This window comes from Triticum aestivum, chromosome 4D (assembly GCF_018294505.1).
Source record: "Triticum aestivum cultivar Chinese Spring chromosome 4D, IWGSC CS RefSeq v2.1, whole genome shotgun sequence".
NCBI lineage: Eukaryota > Viridiplantae > Streptophyta > Magnoliopsida > Poales > Poaceae > Triticum > Triticum aestivum.
In genome coordinates this window covers 52,759,661-52,769,285 of record NC_057805.1, presented here as the reverse complement: position 1 = coordinate 52,769,285, position 9,625 = coordinate 52,759,661, and positions in this window count along the sequence as shown.

Sequence of the window (9,625 nt, the reverse complement as noted above, 5' to 3'; positions counted from 1 at the left end):
CTGGTCAACCTGACAGGTGGGTCCCACCTGTCAGGGGCTGTTACCTAATTAACTACTGTTTAGTTAATTAATTATCTAATTAGACTAATTTAAACAGGATTAATTAACTTAATTAATTAATTAATTAAATTTATTTTTATCATTTGTTTTATTATTAATTTTATTTTTATTTTATTTATTAATTTTTATTAATTAGTTTATTATTTTTATTATTATTATTATTACTTATTTTTTAATCATTTCAATTTATTTTATTTTTTCTTTTTGTTCTGTGGGCTGGGCCCCGTTTGTCATAGGCCCACGGGGTTCGGGCCCAGGGGGCAGTGGCTCAGGGGGCGAGGCCCACCTGGCACTGGCCCAGGGGGGCGAGCGGGTTTGGTCCACGGGTGCGGGCGCACCCGAGCGAGCGCTCGCCCGCAGGGCGGGACGAGGTCGCCGGGGCACCGAGGGCGGGGCTCGCCGGCGCGGCCAGGGGCCACGGCGGGTGGAGGCGAGGGGTGGCGCCGGTGCGGTCGGAGTGGCGCGGAGGGGCAGGCGCGGTGGCGCGACCACGGGTCCGAGGGAGAGACGGGGGAGGAGGCCGGGTCGTGGTGGCCGAACGCAGGCGCGCATGGGCCGCCGGCGAGATGCGTGCGCGCGGCTGGAGCGCGTGCGGGACAGAGAGGAGGGGAAGGCGGGGGTGCGGTGAGCGCGTTCGGGCCCCGGGTCGGCGAGTGCACGGCGACGGAGGGGGGGCCATGGGGCGGGCGCTCGCCCGCAGAGGGTGCGGGGAGGCGAGGCCGGTGGCCAGGGCGGCCGCGGTGGTCGCGGGGCGTGGTGAGCGCGTGGGCGAGGGAGAGAGGAGGACGAGGCCGTGACCTCACCGAGGTTTGTAGGGACGGGGCAGCGGGGCTCGTGGAGGGGGGTCGGGGACGACGCGGCGCAGGGGAGGAGGGGAAGCAGGCCGGCAGGGGGGTGCTCCGGCGAGGGCGAGCTCCGGGCGGCGACGGCAACGGGGCGGTCGGCGACGGTGGTCTCCTCTCGATCCCGTTCTGGATCGGGGGAGGGAGGAGGAGATATTTCGGGGGGGAGTGGGTGCTGTCGGTGAGTGGGTGGGGGTGAGGGGATAAGGTGAGAGGGGTGGGCCGGCCGGCTGGGCCTGGGGGTCGGCCTAGTTGGGCCAGGGTCCAGTGGGGGGAGGGGGGTTCCTCCTTTTTTTTGTTTCCTCTGTTGAATTTTCTTTTCTTTTTATTTATTTTCTTTTTTGTTTTACATTATTTTAAAATAGTTAGGCATTTTCTAAAAATATGTTTTCTCCACAATAATTATCAGTGCAATATCTGGCACCCACCGAACATTTTTGTTTATATTTTTGAAAACTTTTATTATTGACATTAATTTGAATTTAAATTTTGAAACGGTTTCGAATCATCGCGAGGTTAACAACAGTAACCGTGGTGACGTGGCATCATTAACGTGAGATTACTGTAGCGTGATTATCCGGGCGTTACAAATCTCCTCCACTACAAGAAATCTCGTCCCGAGATTTAGCAGGTAGAAGGAAAAAATGCGGGGTATTCTTCGCGCAGACGATCCTCTCGTTCCCAAGTGGCCTCATCTTCAGAATGGTGCGACCACTGGACCTTGAGAAACTTGATCGCCTTCTGACGTGTGCGGCGTTCAGCTTGGTCGAGAATGCGGACTGGATGCTCCTTATAGGAGAGGTCTTGCTGCAATTCGAGCACTTCATGATCCACTGCTCGGATTGGGTCCTTGAAGCAACGGCGGAGCTGTGACACATGGAACACATCGTGAACCTGAGAAAGGTTCGGCGGAAGCTCCAGTTGGTATGCCACTTTTCCACGCCTTTCGAGAATAGTGAATGGGCCAATATATCGAGGAGCTAGTTTGCCCTTGATCCCGAAGCGGTGAGCACCCTTCATAGGTGTGACTCGAAGATAAGCCTTTTCGCCAGGTTGATAGACCATGTCTTTATGATGACGGTCATACTGACTCTTCTGACGTGACTGAGCAGTCTTGAGATTCTCACGAATAATGCGGACTTGTTCTTCGGCATCTTGGATAATATCCGGACCGAAGAGTGGACGTTCCCCAGTTTCTGACCAGTTCAGAGGGGTTCGGCACTTTCGTCCATATAACACTTCGAAGGGGGCCATCTTCAGACTAGCTTGATAGCTATTATTATAAGAGAACTCAGCATACGGGAGAGATTCCTCCCATTTCTTGCCGAAGGAAATAACACAAGCTCGAAGCATGTCTTCGAGAACTTGGTTGACGCGTTCAACTTGCCCTTGCGACTGAGGATGAAATGCAGTACTGAATGACAGATGAGTTCCCATAGCTTCTTGGAAACTTGCCCAGAATCTTGAAGTGAATAAGCTGCCACGGTCTGAGCTGATAACCAATGGAATACCGTGGAGTGAAACAATCCTGGACATATAGAGCGTTGCCAACTGACTAGCAGTGATCGTTTCTTTGACCGCCAGAAAATGTGCAACTTTGGAAAGCCGGTCAATGACGACAAGAATAGCATCATTACCTTTCTGTGATTTGGGAAATCCAGTGACGAAGTCCATCTCAACATGGTCCCATTTCCATTCAGGAATAGAGATAGGTTGCAGAGTTCCAGCAGGCCTTTGATGTTCTGCTTTGATACGACGGCAAACGTCACACTCAGCAACATAACGAGCAATGTCTTGCTTCATATTAGACCACCAGAATCTCTGACGGATGTCTTGGTACATCTTTGTACTACCAGGATGGATACATAGAGGCGTATCATGAGCTTCTTTCATAACTTCCTGTGTCATATCCAGGTTTTTCTCTGCACATGGCACCACTAGGCGGCCCTTGAAGTATAAGGTGCCATCTTCAGCAATAGTGAAGAATGAGGGCTTTCCTTCTGCGAGGTAGCGCTTAATCTTGTGGGCTTCAGAGTCATACTTCTGTAGCCTTTTGATGCTATCCACGAGATCTGGTTTAGCAACTAGGGTATTGAGGGAACCCTGGGTAACAACGTGGAGGTTCACCTTGCCAAACTCCTTAGGAGGGGGAGCGAGTGCACCCGGAGGAACAATATGGAGGTTCAGCTTCCTGAATTCTTCAACAAGCGAGGGCTGAACTTTGTGAACCTGGAGGTGGTTGCAGTAAGACTTGCGGCTCAAGGCATCAGCCATTACATTAGCCTTGCCTGGCGTATAGGAAATACCCAAGTCAAAGTCTGCAACAAGCTCCATCCATCTCTGCTGACGGAGGTTCAGATCTGGCTGAGTAAACAGATACTTCAGACTTTGGTGGTCAGTGAAGATCTCGCAACGATTACCAAGAAGGTAATGTCGCCACTGCTTCAGCGCATGAATGACAGCAGCAAGTTCGAGGTCGTGAACTGGGTAGTTCTCTTCGTGAGGGCGCAATTGCCGAGAGGCATAAGCAATCACTTTGCGGTCTTGCATTAGGACACAGCCTAATCCTTGACGGGAAGCGTCGCAGTAAATGACGAAGTCCTTCTTAGTATCAGGTGGAGCTAGAACTGGGGCAGAAGTCAACTTGTCTTTGAGTGCCTGGAAACTTTCCTGACATTTGTCTGTCCATTGGAACTTGACGCCCTTATGCAACAGGTTAGTCAGAGGCCTGGCGATCTTGGAGAAGTTCTCGACGAATCGACGGCAATAGCTGGCGAGACCGAGAAAACTTCTGACTTGCTTAACGTTCTTGGGAGGAGTCCAATCAAGAATAGCCTGAACTCGCTCGGGGTTGACGGCAATACCATCCTTAGAGATGACATGCCCAAGATAGGTTACTTCCGGTAGCCAGAATTCACATTTGGAGAACTTGGCATATAGTTGATGCTCTCGTAGCTTTTCCAGCACAAGTCGAAGATGTTCAGCATGTTCTTCTTCGTTCTTGGAAAATACCAGGATATCATCCAGATAAACCACAACGAACTTGTCGAGGTAATCCATGAATATATAGTTCATCAGACGAGAGAAGGTGGCTGGAGCATTGGTTAAACCGAAAGACATGACGGTGTACTCGTATGAACCATATCGAGTCACGAAGGCGGTCTTTGGGATATCCTCTTCGCGAACACGGATCTGGTGGTAACCCAACCTCAAGTCGAGCTTAGAGAACACTGACGAACCCGCCAGTTGATCATACAGATCATTGATCCGAGGAAGAGGGTATTTATTCTGAATGGTAGCTTGGTTTATAGGACGGTAGTCTTGAACTAACCGGTTTGTCCCATCCTTCTTCTTGACAAAGAGAGAAGGTGCTCCCCAAGGAGAGCAACTTGGGCGAATGAATCCTTTGCGAAGAGATTTGTCAATTTCCTCCTTAAGCTTAAGGAGTTCATGCGGCGGCATTTTGTAGGGTCTCTTGGCTATAGGAGTGGTGCCTGGTTTCAAGTCGATGATGAATTCGACAGCTCTAGCAGGGGGAATCCCTGGAAGTTCTTCAGGGAAGACATCGAGGAATTCACGCACGACGGGAATGTTTTCAATGCCCTCGAGTGGTGCAGCGTTCAATGCATTCAATGCATAGAGCCTTGCCTCGGCATTTTGCACCAGATGGGCTTGGTAAGTAACTATCTCATCTGAAGGGTGTAGCAGATGGACGGTCTTAGTGGTGCAAACGATTGAAGCAGCATGCGCTTTTAACCAATTCATTCCCAGAATGAGATCGATGCTACAAGACTTCAGTACGATGGGAGAGACAAGAAATTCCAGTCCTTCAATTTCAACGGGGACGTCGTTGCAAATCATGGAGGTTCGACATTGGCCCGCAGGGGTGTGTACTAAAAGTGAAGCAACCATGTCTTCGCTTCTAATGCCATGCATAAATGCAAAATCTTCTGACATGAATGAATGTGATGCACCTGTATCAAATAAAACGGAAGCTGGTATTGAATTTACGAGGAGTGTACCCATCACAGTAGCAGGCTAGTCTTGAGCTTCGTTGAGATCAACGTGGTTGGCCTGAGCACGACCATAAGACTTAGCATTGTTGTTGCGGGGCTGGTTGTTACCACGGCCAGTGGCTGGAAGGGCCAGTTGATTCTGGTTCTGGTTGCATTCTCTAGCACGGTGCCCTGGTTGACCACACCTGAAGCACAAGCCATTATTGGGAGTAGGAACAGGGGCTTGGGACGGTGGGGTTGGAAGTCTTGACTGCCTAGATGGTGGTGGAGGCAGACGAGGTGCAGCATAGGTCTGCCTTGGGGCAGATGCATTTGGTCGGTACATGCTGTTCGGGATCCATATCTTACGCTTCTGTGAGGGCGAGCCCGAAGATGAGCCTGTGTCACGGTTGCGCCTGTGAGAGCTCTGGTATTCCTGCAGACCAGTTTCGACATTGATGGCCTTGTTCACCAAGGTGGCGAAATCAGCAAAGTCATGCACTAGAAGTGCGAGCTTGATGTCAGCTTGAAGGCCATCACGGAACTTCTCCTGTCTGCGTGCATCAGTTGCAATGTCCTCCTCAGCATAGCGAGACAAGTCCAGAAACTCCCGCTGATAAGCTTCAACAGTTTTGTTGCCTTGGGTGAGGTTGCGGAACTCACGCTTCTTCCGGTCCATGACTCCTTGAGGAATGAAGCGGGCACGGAAAGCAGCTTGGAAGTCTGGCCAGGTGATGATTGTTCCAGCTGGCAGAGTACGCCTGTGGCTGTCCCACCATTGAGCTGCGGGTCCCTTCAGAAAGAAGGAAGCAAAGTTGACATAGCTGGCAGGGGCTACATCGGCAGACTCCATCTCATAGGTGATGTCACGGAGCCAGTCATCAGCATCCAGAGGCTGAGTTGAGCTGCGGTACACAGTTGGGTTCAGGCGCATGAAATCCTGCAGAGTTACTGGGGTTGGTTGCTGGTCCATATTGGGGCGAGGAAACTGAGCCATCATATTTTCCATGAATTGGCGGTTCAGTTCGAACTGTTGGATCATACCAGCCATGTACTCAGGTGGTGGTGGGGCATTTCCACCACTACCACGACCACCTGGTCTAACCATCCTGCTAATATATAACAGAGGTTCAACATTGAGAAATTTGTAAAGACAAGAAGCATTCATGATGAAACATGCATAATGAAAGGAGCACGATAGCTACTACATAGTAGTCGGCATAACTTACAAAAGGGGTCATGCATAGAGTTCAGTACACAGAGTTCAGTACATAGAATAAAACATCATAGACGGCACACAGGCTCGCGGCGAATGCATCTAACACTACAAGCAAGCCTACATCAGTCCCAAGAGGTACTGTGGAGGTAATCGTAGCCCGACAGCTGGTAGTGAGGCAACGGATAGCCCTCCACGTCAGCAGACTGGGGGCCGCGGATACTCAGGTGTAGAGCCCGACGCTCAGGTGGCAGAAGAGGACCAAGTGCGGGAGAGTAGCCTCCCACCTCTGGCCAACCGACACCGTGGGGCATCACGGTCCTGGCTGGGTAGATCGCAGTACGCGGTAGCTGTCCAGATCGGACAAAGGGGTGCAGCAGCGTCAGAGCACGGTAAAGGTGCTGACGGGTGGTGTACATCTCGTGGCGAAGAGCTCGGTTAGCTCGATCCAGCCCATCAGCATGCAGAACCAGGTTCTGATGGTAGAAGGGCTCTCGGGTGACAGTGGAGTAGGCAGCAGTATAGTATCCCTCCGCACCAACATCAGATGCGATAGCAATGTGCCTGAAAGGGGAGGTGTCCAACTCCCGATACTCTCCACGAAGACGTGTCAGAGCAGCATAGGCAGCATCGTGGACAGCCATATCGATGGTCACACCAACACCATGTGCGGTGTGCAGCACAGTAGTGGAGTCATACTCCCGCGAGTAGAGGTGGACGATGGCACGGTACTGCTCCTGGTTAAAGTCCTGGTACTCCTCGTAGACGGTGTACTCAGGGTGCCAGCGATAACCCAGATAGGTCATCATCTCAGCTAGCACAGCCGGTGATCCCGAGGCACCAATGGCCGTCGTGTGGCGCACGACCTGCCTCGTGGGTTCCATCTGAAAGCAAAGACGTTTCAAAGGAGTCAAATGACAGTGTGTGAATTGTTCAAAATACTATTCTAAGAAACAACTATGGCTTATCCAACTTTGGGGTGAATGCGGTCACGGGATCCTAGTGTTAGAGTTAGTAAATTCGTTTAACCCGAGTAGAAGAGAGTTCAGAGTCCCAGAGTAAAGGTCGAGGAGTAAAAGATCCTAGTACCACCCAATGGCGACGTGGGCCCGTAAGACACACAGCCATGTTAGTAAAAGTTTTGTAATGTCTAGACTCGACTTCGGCCAAGGAGTGTGGAAAGGGGGATTCCTACAGGCAGTCGGCTCTGATACCAACTTGTGACGCCCCCGATTTGACCGTACACTAATCATGCACGCAAATGTGTACGATCAAGATCAGGGACTCACGGGAAGATATCACAACACAACTCTAAAACATAAATAAGTCATACAAGCATCATAATACAAGCCAGGGGCCTCGAGGGCTCGAATACAAGTGCTCGATCACAGACGAGTCAGCGGAAGCAACAATATCTGAGTACAGACATAAGTTAAACAAGTTTGCCTTAAGAAGGCTAGCACAAACTGGGATACAGATCGAACGAGGCGCAGGCCTCCTGCCTGGGATCCTCCTAACTACTCCTGGTCGTCGTCAGCGGGCTGCACGTAGTAGTAGGCACCTCCAGTGTCGTAGGTGTCGTCGTCGACGGTGGCGTCTGGCTCCTGGACTCCAGCATCTGGTTGCGACAACCAGATAGAAAGGAAAGGGGGAAAAGAGGGAGAGAAGCAACCGTGAGTACTCATCCAAAGTACTCGCAAGCAAGGAGCTACACTACATATGCATGGGTATATGTGTAAAGGGGCATATCAGTGGACTGAACTGCAGAATGCCAGAATAAAAGGGGGATAGCTAGTCCTGTCGAAGACTACGCTTCTGGCCATCTCCATCTTGCAGCATGTAGAAGAGAGTAGATTGAAGTCCTCCAAGTAGCATCGCATAGCATAATCCTACCCGGCGATCCCCTCCTCGTCGCCCTGTTAGAGAGCGATCACCGGGTTGTATCTGGCACTTGGAAGGGTGTATTTTATTCAGTATCCAGTTCTAGTTGTCATAAGGTCAAGGTACAACTCCGGGTCGTCCTTTTACCGAGGGACACGGCTATTCGAATAGATAAACTTCCCTGCAGGGGTGCACCACATAACCCAACACGCTCGATCCCATTTGGCCGGACACACTTTTCTGGGTCATGCCCGGCCTCGTAAGATCAACGCGTCGCAGCCCCACCTAGGCTCAACCGAGAGGTCAACACGCCGGTCTAACCCTATGCGCGCAGGGGTCTGGGCCCATCGCCCTATGCACACCTGCACGTTGCGAGGGCGGCCGGAAGCAGACCTAGCCTAGTGGCGTTCCAGTCCAATCCGGCGCGCGCCGCTCCGTCGCTGACGTCAAAAAGAGCTTCGGCTGATACCACGACGCCGGGATACCCATAACTACTCCCGCGTAGATGGCTAGTGCGTATAGACCAAATGGCCAGACTCAGATCAAATACCAAGATCTCGTTAAGCGTGTTAAGTAACCGCGAACGCCGACCAGGGCCAGGCCCACCTCTCACCTAGGCGGTCTCAACCTGCCCTGTCGCTCCGCCACAAAGATCCACTTGCGGGTACTCCTACGAGCCGACCCGACTTTAGTCATCACATGTGTCATGTATATAGTATATAAGTATATACCCGTGATCACCGCCCAGGTGATCACGGCCCGATAGTATAGCACAGCAGACGGACAAGAATGTAGGGCCACTGATGGAAAACTAGCATCCTATACTAAGCATGTAGGATTGCAGGTAAAGGTAACAACAGTAGTAGCAAGGATAGGCTATGCATCAGGATAGGATATCGGAAAGCAGTAACATGCTACACTACTCTAATGCAAGCAGTATAGAGAAGAATAGGCGATATCTGGTGATCAAGGGGGGGGCTTGCCTGGTTGCTCTGGCAAGTAGGAGGGGTCGTCAACTCCGTAGTCGAACTGGGCAGCAGCAGTGTCGGTCTCGTAGTCTACCGGAGAGAAGAGGGGGAAGAAACAGTAAATACAATGCAAACATAAGCATGACGATGCGTGACATGACAATGAGCAGTGCGAGGTGTGTCCTAACGCGACAGTAGGTGGTACCGGCGAAGGGGGGGAACATCCGGGAAAGTATTCCCGATGTTTTGCGTTTTCGGACAGACGGACCGGAGGGGGAAAGTTGCGAGTTCGATAGGTTAGGGAGGTGTGGTGGACGAACGGACTGCGTATCCGGATTCGTCTCGTCGTTCTGAGCAACTTTCATGTTGAAAATATTTTAATCCGAGTTACGGATTAAAAGATATGATTTTCTAAAGATTTTATTAATTTCTGGAATTTAATTAATTATTTAACTTAATTCGAAAATGGATTTATGACTCAGCATGATGTCATGCTGACGTCAGCAGTCAACGTTGACCGTTGACCTGGTCAACCTGACAGGTGGGTCCCACCTGTCAGGGGCTGTTACCTAATTAACTACTGTTTAGTTAATTAATTATCTAATTAGATTAATTTAAACAGGATTAATTAACTTAATTAATTTAGTTAATTAATTAATTAAT